Raw genomic sequence first — 14,147 nt, forward strand, 5'->3', positions numbered from 1 at the left:
CTGAGCTGGTGCGCAGCAGGAACTATCCTGGCTGCTCTGGCTGGTTATCCAAACATTCTGCTCAGATTGGGAAGCACCTGTGACCTGTCTCCTGACTGAGGCTCTTCCCTAGACTTAACTGCAGCTTTGGACAAATTGCTTCATCTTCAGGTGTAGTAATGGTCACTTGGTCAGCACCTCAGTTTGCATCAATCTGCAGATTGAGGATGGCTCTGGGTTGTGAACTAGGCATGAGTGCTAGCCTTAAACTTGCAAAACACGACTGTAAACACACTCATAGTTTTGGGGATGTGATTAGATGTTCACTGTAGGTGCAGGAGTACAAGTCATCCAACTGACCTGCAAAAATGAGATAAAACCCAACCAAGCAGCTCACAGAGATCTCTATTTCTCTATTGTCCACTCTTTTTAATGAGGGGGAGCCTGATTCAATAGGCCTCCATTAATTTTGAGGTGGACCACAAAGAAGCCTGTTTGACCTTTTTCTCCTTCCATCAGACTGCCTGCTCTCACTCACCAAGGCAGACAAATCCTCACCCCGTGCTTGCCCAGATTTTTCTCCAGCACAGTCAGCTCTAGCAGCACAGAACACCTGTATTATCTCCAGGACTTCAGCAGCAGCCAACACAAACAGCAAACAGCTGGATGTCAGAAAAGACCAAATCTATCATGGCCTGACACACTGTGTTGCCTCTGCAGCAATAAAATTACTGGTGGGTCAGCAGAAACAGCATCCAGAGTTGGTCAGATCCGCTGTGGAAGCTGCCTGAGATGATTCTGAGTTGCTTCGTTTTATTGTTGTTATTTATGGCTTTGGTTGTTAATGAATACTTCTGGTAAATTTGGTTTAGAGCCCGTGGGGTGAGTGTTATGTCACTGTGTTCCTGGAGCGTTCTGAGCCAGCCTCCCCCATGGGGTTTGCAGGCATTCGCTATTCCAGTCAGTAGTTAAGGGAAATGTAAGGACCACCTCAGTCCTTGCTGATAAGCAGCTACCAGTGAAGTGACTCTGCATGGCTGGGTGGCAGCACAGCAACACTAATCAATATCTGGAAACAGGACTTTGGGGTACTTCTTCCACCTGCTGAAAAGAGAAAGTGCTTCTCTAGCCTGGCATTATGATGCATGTTCATTGATACGAGAGATGGGGATTTTGTTTTACCACCATGAAAGAGTTGTGTTTATCCTATAAACAGAAAAGAGAGAGAGCGTGATTAAAAGCTAAACTCAGGTTTTTTAGTCAAGATTTTTAAAGCCCCCCCCCCCCGCCCCCAAAAAAATTAATTTCAAATTCGTAGTTCAAGGCTATTGGTCCAACACTAAATAAGTTAGTCTGGAATAAAGTAGCAGAGTGAACTTGCTGCCACTAAAATAATTTTGCAAATTTTTTTGTTTTGTCAATAGGACCCGAGCAGATCTAAAATTCTGATCTAGCTTAAAAGTCTGCCCGGGCTTAAATACACCCTCACAGCAAGGTTTCACTTCTCAAATTAATAGCTTTACAATAATACCATTTGATGGTAGACTATTGCTTGTTTTGGGGTCCTGAGGGTTGGATTGGTGGAGTTTTTTACAATGCTGTTTTCAGTTCCTGAAAATAATTAGGGAGGACGAAGAGCTGTTCAATCTGATGAATACCGTACCGATGCTGCAGTATCCTTAGACTGCGGCTGACGGGAGCCCAGTCGGGAAACCTAAGTGCTAAAAATCCTGATTTCAGTAGGTGGCAGCATCCCCTCTGTGTCACTCCCAAACCAACACCCGACGTGCTGCTCCGGGGCTCGGGAGCTGTAAAAAAAACCCCAGTTTGCCGTGGCTGCTGAAGACCCCCGGTTCCACCTCCCAGCAGTGGTGGCTGCTGGTTCCTACACCTGATCCCAGGACAGAAACGAGCCTTCCCTCCCTCCCTCTTTCACTGCATGAGGTGTTTTCGCTTGGCAGGTTGGGTTTGTCTGGGAGGGGAGTCCTGAGGTTCTGCCCTCGAAGTATCACGCATTTTTGTGGTGCTATTTTAGCAGCTGCTCTGTCCTGCTCCAAAGAACGGGTCAAGTCCCTCCCTCACAGGCCCAGCCGTCCTTCATCTCTGCCTTGCAAAAGGCATCGTTTGATTCACTGCAGTGAGAATCACAGTGGTTTACAAGCCAGTTCAGGAAAGACTCATTCTCAACATGAAAACAAATAATATTCTGTTAGAGATACGCAGTCTGGTAGTCACAAAGCTCTACAGCATCCTTCTACCTGCCATCCATCCCCAAAAAATACACTCGTGCAATTGCAGTTCAGTCCCTTCTTGTGGCTGTTAGGCAATATAAATTAACATATGGATTAGTTTTTTAGGACAGCTGTAGAAGTCATCCCTCCCCTCCCTTTTCTTTTTCTTAAATAGTGTATTTATCTTGCTTGGCTAAGCTTCTCTCTTGCTTTGGTGATAACAAACAAGCACTACTGTAGGGCAGGACTTTAGAGGATTCCTTTGTTCACTGAGCATTTTTGAAAGGAGAATGCCCCAAGTCAGATTTCAATGTAATATAGCCGCAGTTCTAAAGCATCTTTGTGGCAATTATGCCAGCCACAAACAGCACTTGGACCAGGTTTGTTGTATTGCCTACAAAGCAGATGGAGAGGAAGGATACTGTTTAGGAAGTGGCTGGAGAGTTTCTCAGTCAGGGAATTTCCAGCTAAAAAGATCCAGCCTGGTTTTAAACCTGGCTAGGTCCTGGGCTTGAATCTAGTTCCATAGGCTTTAACTGAAATCCCTGTTCCTTTTTATTCCCTGTCATTCCTCTGGAATGCAAGTTTAAAGCTAATTTTGTATGTTGGGGCAGCATCAGAAGGCAGTAGTTAGGAGTCAACAGCATCAAAGGAAACTTTCCATAAATCCCATCTCCCTTTGCCAAGCACTGTTAGGGCCATCTTCTGTCCTTAATATTCTGTCCATGAACATTCCTGTGTATTCACCACATAAGGCTAAGAATAGTTCAGCCATTTAAGGGCCTGAGTTTACAGACAGGGACTGTATGAGTAATGGATTGCTGGGCTGGATCACTGCTAAAACATTCTAGCAGTCCATGTTTGTCAATAATAAGGTAATAAAACAACACTATCTGATTTCAACTTTCTTACCTTAGCAAAATATTAGTTCTTTGTCAAGCTGAGCTTGGTTTTCTATGCACAAGGAACTAGAGGTTTGTGAAGTTACCAGCTTTCCATTAGGCTTGGTGATGATACGTAACCGTAATGCCAAATATTTGTGTGTTTTCTTAACCTAGCTTGTCAATCCATGTTCAGTCAATGGATGAGCATACAGTACAAAATCAAATAACAAAAAAAATCAGTAATACGAGAAAATAATTCATCAAAAAGAGCCAAAATCTCTAAAGGAAGTTTGTAAATTCATTTGTAAGTCCAAGCCTCTAGTAACATATTCATGTATCCTTTAAGATACCAAATCAGTCTTCAGTGTTACTCTGCCAGGTGTCTGAATCCGCAGAATCACAGGATGGGGGGGTTGGAAGGGTCCTCTGTGGATCATCCAGATTCCCCTGCTCGAGCAGGATCACCTGGAGCAGGTTGCACGGGATCAGGTGCAGGTGGGTGTTGAATATCTCCAGGTAAGGAGACCCCATGGCCTCTCTGGACAGCAGTTCCAATACTCTGACACCCCCACAGTAAAGAAGTTATTCCTGGGCATCAGTCCCTGCCCGTTCCTCTGGTGCCATGGCTGGGCCCTGCTCGGAGCCCTCCCTGCACACAGGGACACCCAGGGCTGAGGGCCCCTCTCAGCTGGGGCTCCTCTCCAGGCTGGACAGCCCCAGCTCCCTCAGCCTTTCCTCATAAGGGAGATGCTCCAGGTCCTTCATCTTTGCAGCCTCTGCTGGCCCTGCTCCAGGAGCTCCATGGCCCTCCTGTCCTGATGATCCCAGACCTGGCCACAGCTCTCCAGATGTGCCTCACAGGGCTGAGCAAAGGGGCAGGATCACTCCCTGACCTGCTGGCACTGCAGCAGGTGCCCTGTCCTGATGCACCCCTGGATTCCATTGGCCCTCTTGGGACAAGGACACACTGCTGGCTCAGGAACACCTTGGTGCCCCAGGTCCTTCTCTGCAGAGCTGCTCTCCATCAGGTCAGCCCATGGCATCTCCAGGGAGCCCTTGGGGACTTTCTGTCTGCCTGCACTGTAACCATTCTTTTCACTGCCACCAGGGAGCTTCAGTCTTACTTTCTAGTAAGTGACAGACTGCTGCCAATATCCTAATGGTGGTGGTGACAATTTTTCTCATTCCTCCTTTGCTGTTGTGAGGCCTAAACCAGTCTAGGGTGAAAATGAACACACTTATAGGAGGCAGGATGAGGGGAAAGGGAAGGGGAATCACTCTGTTTTCTACAAAGTCTTCTTGTATTGAAGTGTGCAGAGTTCATGTTGGAAACACTCCTCAGCACCCAGATGATCTTTCTCTTACATTTATTTTCAAGGAAGCAGATTCTTGTACTGACACCACGGTTCAGGAGTAGAGATGCTGAAAACAGGGAATATTTTGTAACTTTGCAGCCTGATTATCTGTGTTTTCCTAAAGAACTACCATTTTCATAACTAAGTATAGACATACGTACCGAAGTACCACAGAACAGTGGTTTGCAGCTTGTGATCTGTGGCTCCATGGATGACTTAGAGAGTAGCCACAGAAGCTAGTGGTGAGTAGCAAGTATTTAGTCAGAAGACTTAAATTCTTTATGCAGAAGTCCACACCCACACAAAGAAGAAATAGTGGTCCATGTTACTGGCAAAGTTTGAAAGGCACAGAAATAAAAGAGTAGGGACTCAAAATCAAACAGATTTCAGGAGACTCCGTGGTGAGGAGACCACGGGTGTGTCTTTGGGCAGAACGACCTACAGCACAAGTGGCTCTAAATGAGCAAGGCCAAAGGGTGGATGCTTTCTAAGGAACAGCCACATGGAGATTCGCAGGGGCTCAGTGGTGCTGCTAAAAAAGACATTTCCTTGGACTGGGCTTCACCACAGCTAAATTGTTTCTGGTGCAAACAGAAAATAACTCCAGGCTTGCCATGTACATTTCCCTCCAAAGGGAAGCTGGAATAAACTGCTAATTTCTATGGAGTCCAGATGAGGTAAGTGTAAGGAAAGGAAGGGCACACCAGGGTGAAAGGACTTTTCAGGAGTTCCAGCACAGGTAAGGAGCAGAATAGGAAGGAGAGAGCAGGGCAGAATAAAATTGTGCATTAAAATGTATCAGTGGACAGCACCTGACAGGTTCCCCCCCCCACCAAAACTGTACTTTGAGCTACATCTCAAGCCTGTTTGTTACATCAAATGAGTCAAGAAAAGGAGACAAGATGTTTTCCTCGACATGACATAGTAAAGCCTACTTCAGAAAAAAAAAGCCTTAAAACAAACTTATAGAACTATTTTAATGGCATGGTATTAGTAAATTATTCCTACTGTGTCATGAAAGAATAAAAAAGAGGACAAATCAAAGCCCAGCCGGTAAAAAAAAACTCCCTGAAAAAAAAATAGAAAAACGTAATATCTTGCAATTTCTTTTGAAGTCAGCACATTTTTAAGTTTTTATTTGGGTGAGAACAGAGCTTTTCATATGACAAGTGGTCCAGCTAAATTTTTCCAGCAGACTGTGCTGCTTCTTGTGCAGTATTTCCACAGTGAGGAGTCTCCCTGTTCCTTTCCCAGTGCAGAGAGGAAAGCAGGCACTCTCTGGGTATCTGTTGTCAGCAGGGCTCAAGCTAGGTTAGCCAGGGGCACCTGCCACAGGCTCTTCAGGCTGTAAATGACAAGAGGGACCCTTCTGCATCCTCTCCTAAAACTGAAAACAAAGCAAATTAGGCACAGAGGTACTTCAAGTTATGCAGTTGGGATGCTGGGATGATCTCACAGTTAAACTGACACCCCCAGCACACTCAGAGGGAAATGAAATAGTCCTGCAGTGCTCCCATGGTCTGTGTTTGGTCAAGCAGGCAGCACTGTAGTTCTCTCTGTGTGTGTAAATATATATATAAAGGGGGAAAAGTGATTAAAAGAAAGGAGATTTCAGCTGAACTCCCATGAGCATTGTTCTCCAGTATTGCCTGTCCTGAGAAGAGGCTGTGGTGTCACACCTTCCTTACGATTTGAAAGAAGAGTTCTCTAAGAGCAGAGAGCTTGTTTCCAGATTTCTGGTCATCCAGAGTTTACATGCAGAGGACATGCTGAATGTTTCTTTCTTTGCCATGATGGGAATGAGAGATTCCTAAAGAGAGATTCCATGGTCTGTTGGAAGACTCTAGAGGAGGCTGGGAGCTCACAGCAGCTGAACAGCTGAGTGATGAGGGCTTATCTAGGAAGGAGCTGCCCACCTGGGTATGAAACCTGTGGGGCTGCGAGACCAGGCTGGGGACAAGTGCCCAGAAATGTGCGGTGGCTGCTTGGTGCCACCAAGCTCTGGCACAGGGGGCTTTGTGTTTGTCTCCCTACCTCTGCTCTCATCTCAGGCTGCCCAGTGTGCAAAAGGATTTCTCCCAATCCCACCATGAGCCCCTTGCCACCGTCTCCTTCACCCACCTTTCACCCGCGGGTGAGGGAGCCCTGGGTGGGGTGGGTCTGTGGGAGGACAGGGCAGGTTTGTGAGAGGTGACAGCTCCTGTGACAGGCGCTGCAAGGCAGGTGCCCTGGCGGGGGGCTGTTTACAACGTGATACCTCAGCAGCTGCTGCAGAGCTGGCCCTGAGCTGTCAGTGCCTGGGTTTTATGGCACTTTCATCACCATCTGTCACTCCTTTAATGGCGTGGCGTGCGTGTCCTGCCACCTTCCCCTGCCACCCTGTGCCCCCCCCAGCACACACACACTCATTGGGGAGCTCAGCCATATGGCACCGAGTCATCCTTGTCTTCTGGGTCCGTCCTGGGGGACTGTGGGGACAGGAGCTCAGCAGGGTGGCCCAGGTAGCCCAGAGTTATGGCCTTGGAGTAGAAACCAAAATATTACCGTGCTAACATGGGAAGTATGGTCTGTCCCCGTTTCCATCCTCATGGATGTGTCTGCCATCCTAATGTGGGCTGTTGCGCAGCAGAAGATGTTTGGCTCAGTCTCCTGCAGGGAAAAGTAGCCTAAAGGTTGCTCTTTTGTTTATGTTTTATGATAAACGGAGAAAGAATAAAAAACACACGCACACATTTTTAAAGAAAAGCATTTGTTTATATATACATAGACACACCCCAAGGCTTAATGTCAGACCCTTGCCAAGGAACATATGTTATTTCAGCTTGACACATTTTGGTTGCAAGATCCAGGACGTTCTTTTCATTCGTCCAGAACAGGAGAAAACTCCAAGTGAGCCGCAGCACTCACAATCCCTGTGGCTGTCTTCCATCACCAGGCTGTGTCTGTGCTGCGAGCACACGTGGTTTGAAATCAAAGCCTGCCCCAGCCTCGGAGAAGCACGCCCAGAAAGTAACGAGATCTGGTTTGCCATGCCTTAGCTTCCAACCTGGGGGAGTTTTAATGCCTGTAAGCTTAATGCCGTGCATTATACTGTTATCTGCATTACCTGGGGGGGGTTGAGGGAGAGTTTGTGGCTGAGAGTAAACTTCACTGTAGCAATCCTTTTTTTTTCCCCTCTTATGTGTTCCTGTGATTGGCCATTTGATTATAGTGAATCCCCAAAGGCTCATGGATTAAAAACAAAGGCTGGTTTGTAAGTGAACTTGCTGTTGATGGATTAAGGCAGTGTGCCGGCTGTAACCAGATCCACAATACAAGTTCATTCATTTGGAGAGCAGCTCTCGACTCGCATTACACCCTCCCTGCCTGCTCCTCACCATCCAGCCAGTGTAACTTTACACCTCCACGATTTTATCACAGCCGCAGCTCACCAACAATGTGTGTCATGCTGTGAGAAATATAACTATAAATCAAAGTGCTACATATGGTGCAGCGGTAACCTTCCCAAAGACCCTGCTTTGGAGGCCATCCCTAAACAGATTTGTTTGTGTGCGTGTGATGCGTGTACACATATGACAATCAGAGGCTGCCACAACAGAGAGCTCCTATTTTCCAAGCTGACATTTCGCAGTACGAGCCAGAAGAGTTCATTTTGGAGCACAGAGCAATGTTTGTGATATCAATACCAGTAGACGCCTTTCAGACTTTTCACTCTAAAGCCAAAAACATTTGGGGATGATACGTTTTTATATCATTAGCGGGGAGGCAAAGCCAAGCATGCCTATATTTCTGTGATATGCAGAAGGGAACTTTCACCCCTGATTTTCTTTTATCTCCCTCACTCTCTCTGGCTCACGTGCCACTCTGAGCATTCCCAATCCTCGGAGAGTGCGATCTTTAAGAGCTGTCATTACACTTCTCAAGTTTGACAGAAGATAAGAAAGCGAACAACTGGTTTTAATCATGACAGATTCCAAGTCCTGGAAGTCTTTCCAGAAGTTACTCCCAAGAGCTGACGTTTTCTGAAGCCCCTTCTCCTTTGGGCACGTGTGCACACTCACACAGTCCAGGGAGCCTCACCTCCAGAGCTCATTGCTTGCCAAACACTGTCCCTGGTAGACAGGAAGAGTAAACCACGATGTACTCTTGCAAATTATGCGTGATCAACTGTTTCTGCTGTGGAAGAGAGCCAGGACCAGGAATGCAATAGCCCAGCTACGCAAAGCCCCAAAGAAAAGTAGTCAAGGCAAAACTGCTGTGCAAATGGCATTTCTGCCTGAGGAAGAAAGCCCTTTCCAAGGCCCACTTCTAGTCACTGATCCTGATGATTTATACCAGTCTCACCTGCTTCTCTTGCCTTAGTTAGGTAGTGTCAAAAATCCCAAGATATGCTGTTCCTGGTTTTACTCCTGGAGTTAATTTGTAATATTGTGTATAGTACCCTCTGCATATTTCAAAGGGGAGACCAAGGCACAGGAAGATCAGTTGACGTAGTACACTGGAACTCTGTGGCAGAATGAGTTGTCAAGCATGCTTTGATTTTTTCTGCTGCAAGAGCTTGACTCTACAGGAGGCTGAAGTACAATGTGATACGTGCTCTTCCCCCTGAGGAGGTGATTTACACCAGCTATGGCTTTAGCCATGCAAGATAAAATAGCAAAATTCAAGGAAGCTTTTAAGTACTGTATGACTTCCAGGTTTTCCCCAGTGCTAACCCAGTTCCCTTGTCTGTTATGTGCCAGTTCTGCCTTGGCAAAAACAAGACAGACCACGCACTACCTGCACAATTATCCCACAGCCGTAGCTGCCACTAAGGCTTTTTTACTTTAACTCTCTGAAACTTTACTGCAAATTCCTTTTTAAGTTTCTAACAGGCATGGAAACAAGACACAGACAAGGTCTGAAGAACAGCTTATGAAATAGTTTTAATGGACAACCAGCTCCTCTGTGTTTTATTGCCTTTTCTTTACAAGAATATATATTTTTGTATTAACTGTTGTTGATGTTTGCCTAACTTCTGTGGTAGATCCTTTTTGTGGTTTCATCATCCACAAATTTGGAAAATGAATTTGACTGTTGGAAAATGAATTTCCTTTTTTAATTATTAAAGCAAAAGCTTTTTGGTTTCATTTTTATCATTAGGTTTTTTTCATAGAAAAATAATTTCTTGCTCTATTGCAAGCTCTCTGGAACATTTTAAAGCAGATACAGTTGTGCTGAGACAGCAGCATGAACCAGTTTCTTCTGCTGCCACACAGCTGTATTTCAGTGGTATTGAAGGTACACTTGTGCTTTCTCCACAAGAGAAGAACAGTCCTAATGGAGTAAAGACACAGGGAGTGAAATATGTTCTTTTTATCTGCCTTGATAGTACAACTATGACACAGTTTTATGGAGGAGAGAGAGAGGAATCTCCCTTCTCTGTGTTTTGAGCTTAGGTTACTCGAATTAAACAAGATTTTATTACTTGGCTTAGCATTTTTTATTAGCAACTTCAAGAATTCACCATGGAGCCAGTTTGAATATTACAGCAATCTGTAGTAATTGGGCTTGTCTCCACTTAGAAATTAACTGTAACCAGGGGTCATACAGTAAGAGGAAAAGCAAGGGGGTGAGGAGAGCAGAGGGCACATTTGGAGTGTTTGAAAGTGAATGGACAAACCTTCAAGCATCAGTGCCTGGTAGCTGTCAGATTCAGACTGAGGAAAAGCAAGGCCTGGAGTCATCTGCCTGCAATGAATTATTATTAATCAGTCACAGCCTCACCTGGGTTCCTGTTGTGCCGGTGTGCAGCAGGGTGTGGGAACCAGCTTCACACATGGCATCCTTGTTGGCAATTCCAGCAGCAGGATCCGGCAGGAGTGACTGCAGACCAACCAAAGAGTCCCTGGAGTCAGGGGCAGACTTTCCTGGGACTTTGCTGACCTCTGGATGCTGTCCTTTGCAGAGATGGTACAGATAACTGGGGACAAATGCCACCTGTGTCTCTCAGCTCCTGTCCTGGGAATGGACAGCGGTGACAATTGAATGTTGTTCACCAGAGCCACGCTCAGTGCTGACAGAGACACACTGGTGACAAGAAGTACCTGACGTGGCCAGTGCCTTTGGCAGCTGTGCTGTCACCACGGTGCCCCACCAGTGAGTGCTCCACAGTACAGGACACAGGGCCAGCACCAGCTCACACCAACCCACGGACACAGCTGTGAAGACAGAGATAATTTTAGGTTTCAAGTAGTTGTATTTTCTGTAGTGCAAGTCTTGTGTTTGAAAAGGCTTGGAGCTGTTGATAGATGTGCTGGTGTGAGTAAAGGCACAGCTGGCAGCTGCTTCAGATAAAAGCACTGCATGAAATTGTGCCATTTATATAACTCTTGTTTATGGATTGGGAGCACAGGGATAATCGTGGGTTTATATGAAATCACACAGTCAATATATTGGGCATGCCAGTGTTTATGAGAATTCTGCTGGCATGGAGGAGCTGAACGGTTTTAAATCACCATACCTGGCATTGAGCTCCTTGGAATTAGGTATCAGGGATGTTTATGCAGTATGTGTTTCATATGCCCTTCAAAAAACTTGGTATTCCCAGGAAAACTGATTTAGATTTGTCACCATTTTCAACCCTGCCTAGGGAATACACCACAATTTAGAACCTTACAGTACTTGAAGATGATCTCATTCTGTTTATCTTTCTGTTGTTCGTTAATTTTTGAGCATTAATTAGCTCCAGACATGGTATTTATGTTCCTTCCATGAGTTCTATCGTGGATCCATAATTAGGGTGATCAGTATTTATTTATTGCCCAGATCCAGATAATTGCTGGTTGAGTCTACCCCCATTGTAATGTATTTTAAACATGTGGCTTTGGCTAGAATAGTTCAGGAGGCCTTTCTTTTCTGTGTTTATAATTGTATTAGCTCTGCTCTTTGCAGAAATAAGGCTGTCAAACCTTTAGAAAAACCAGCCATGTTCTGATGAGTGGTACATCTACTCTTTATTCCTTCTGTTTACAGCTGCAAGAAATCTTACACTCCATAACATACTTGAGATTGGAGACCTTTCCATTGTTCAAACAACTTGAGATTACCTTTGACACTTCCACCTTATAAGACTTTTGCCTTGATTTCACTGAGGCTAGGATTCCATCAGGATCCTGCTCCTTGGCCCAACTCCTGGATCAGGTAGTGAGGGAACACAGAAAACTACCAGTCCACCTGGAGAACTGACCCCTCATCTTCTTAGATCCCGTTTAGACTCCAGCAAAGATAGTTGAGTTGCCCTTTCCTTCCGGGTGAAGGAAAATAAAGACGATTTCCTACTTAGTCACAGAGGAGAGAGAGTGGCGTGAGCTGGAAGTGTCACTTTTAGTCCCTGCTGGCTCTGTATTCCTGTACCATATTTTCCCTGTCTTGACTACCTAGGTATGATATTTAACAGAAACTGTGAGCTTGTGCTTAGCCATCCTCCCCCTTCTAGAAGAGGAGTGCAACTCAGCTGATTCTGCTGTCATACTGAAATATATGTAATGTATATATAAAAATATATCAAATTATATCTATGGTTATATATACGTGTTACTAGCACTTTCCAGAACAAACAATTAGCTCCAACTTCAACATTAAGTCTTTTTCAAACACCTAGATCTTGATATTACACATTCTAAGCAAACTTTCATGTTTAAAAAAATCCAGATCTTGGAAAATGAACAGTTAAGAGGTCCTGTGAGTTTCCCTCTTGCCAGCAAGCCTTCTTGCCTTGCCATCATTTTTATTCAAGCTGCTGCTGCTGTGCAGTGCTCTAATGTTAATAAATGTACAGGCACACAAGTACCTACAACAATGAAATTAAGAGCCATAATATTTTTCATTCTGTTATTAAAAAAAAAAAAAAAAAAAAAAAAAAATATAGATGTGGGATTTGGTTACCATGGAAACAACAGCTCGTAGTGCCATTTAAGATGCCCCAGGACACCTCAGGCTTTTTCCAGAAGGGCACATGCCTTCAATACAGCCTGGGTCATGCCTACAAGGGTAGGGGAGATCAGACACCAAGGGAGTCCAGAGTGTCTCTAGGCAGAGATTTTTAAGCATCTTCATCATTGTATTTGTCTAGGCAATGAAAAGTGATTTTGCTTCTAGCAGGTGAAAATTTTATGAGTATTTTGATGGAACTTAGTAATTGCCATGCACAAAGGAACCTTGCAAAATAGGCTGGTGGAGTGTAACAGATCTGTGAAATCAAGCTTTCATCATCCTATTAGCAGTTTTCTAAGAGCTCTGGAATCAAAATGTTCCCAGTGTGTATCCATTCCTACTCCACCCCACTCAGCACATGCATAAATATTTTCTTGAAAGTCCCAGGCTTCCCAACCTTCCCCTGCAGAGACAGAGGTGATGATTGTAAACAGATAAGTTTCCCAAACTCAAGGGAGAAAACAGTGGAAGAATCTGTTCATTTGTAATAGGCTTATTCTTACATGCAAAGGTATGTGTAAGATTGATTCCCTCACTAGAAAATGACACAGAAAATTACTACAAGTTTTCATCTTTTAAAATATTTCAAAGTAAATGAGGGGGGAAAAAAAGTTAGTAGGGAAGTATATGGAATACAGATATAAAGAAAATACTGCAAGCAGAAAGCTATCAACCATTCAATTGCATAGCCAGTTTATCCAAGGATAGCTGAAGCAATGATGTGAAAGCAATAAATGATCTTTTCCCAGCTAACAAATCAGTCTGTAATGGGTGAGGCCAAGTTCTTATCTACACTAGAAAGCAGGATTGTGCCAGCAGCTGGGTTAATGAACCAGTGCCAAATACCAGCTAACTAAAAGTATCTTGACTTGTAAAATGTCACCAGTGCAGGCTCGGGGTGCTGGTTGTCCCTGCTCCAGGGGGTTGTGACCATGGTGACCTGTTCCCCCATGGGTCAGTCTGGCTGCCACAGCAGTTCACTGAATTTCAGCAAAGCTGTGGAAGAGGGTTTGTCTTCTCATGGACGAGGCCCACCCTGCACATCCTGCGCTGGGTTGTGCTCACAAGGAGGGCAGCGCTGCAGCTGCTCGTGAGCCCAGCTTGGCTTCGCTGCTGTGAGATTGTCCCACACTGTGGCACTTCCCACACTTCAGACTGGTCCAGGTTGTCCAAAGCTCCAGCAACCAGCCAAGGGGCTGCAGGGTGGCCCACGCAGGGAAGACCTTCAGCAGCTTAACTGCTGTGTGACGATGTTGTTTGTTTGACTCCCATCCTGCTCCTGAAGGACAAAAACAGCCATCAAATTCGATCTTCATAATCAAGTGTGGGCAAGATTTTGCAAGTATTTCCCTTAGGGATGAAACCATATTGGCAAATCACTGTCTATGACTCTATCTGTGTTATTTGTGTAAGATCAAAAAAATCCAGTCATTGGATTCATACCTCTCACACCTTTCATGACCCTGAAGTCTGTTGCAATGCTCCTGTGATTGCACAAGTTCTAATTACATAGGTGCTGCTGATATCCATTTGATTGAAAATGCATTTTGGGGGGGGAATCTGAGCACAGAGTAGTGCTGTGACAAGGGCATTAACTTAAATAAGAATTCAGTTTTGGACTCAGCTTTTAATTCTGCCACAGAACTTCTGCATGACATTGAGCAAGTCACCTAGCCAGGTTCTCCTCTGTAAAATGGGGATAATGAAAACCTCCTTTTACTCCA

The 14,147-nt window shown here is 44.9% G+C and overlaps 1 protein-coding gene and 1 long non-coding RNA gene across 3 annotated transcripts in view; one reads left to right on the forward strand and one right to left on the reverse strand.

The window, feature by feature from the left end:
- Nucleotides 1-14,147, forward strand: part of LOC108445764 (potassium voltage-gated channel subfamily KQT member 1-like) — a 289,498-nt gene that overhangs the window by 143,392 nt on the left and 131,959 nt on the right. The window lies entirely within an intron of this gene.
- LOC108445765 lies at nt 5,425-10,768 on the reverse strand. The gene is made up of 3 exons (XR_001860726.1): nt 10,216-10,768; nt 6,994-7,098; nt 5,425-5,836 (listed from the first exon to the last, which is right to left on the reverse strand). It is a non-coding gene; the product is annotated as an uncharacterized LOC108445765 (long non-coding RNA).

The sequence above is a fragment of the Corvus brachyrhynchos genome, unplaced genomic scaffold (assembly GCF_000691975.1).
Source record: "Corvus brachyrhynchos isolate BGI_N302 unplaced genomic scaffold, ASM69197v1 scaffold523, whole genome shotgun sequence".
Lineage (NCBI taxonomy): Eukaryota > Metazoa > Chordata > Aves > Passeriformes > Corvidae > Corvus > Corvus brachyrhynchos.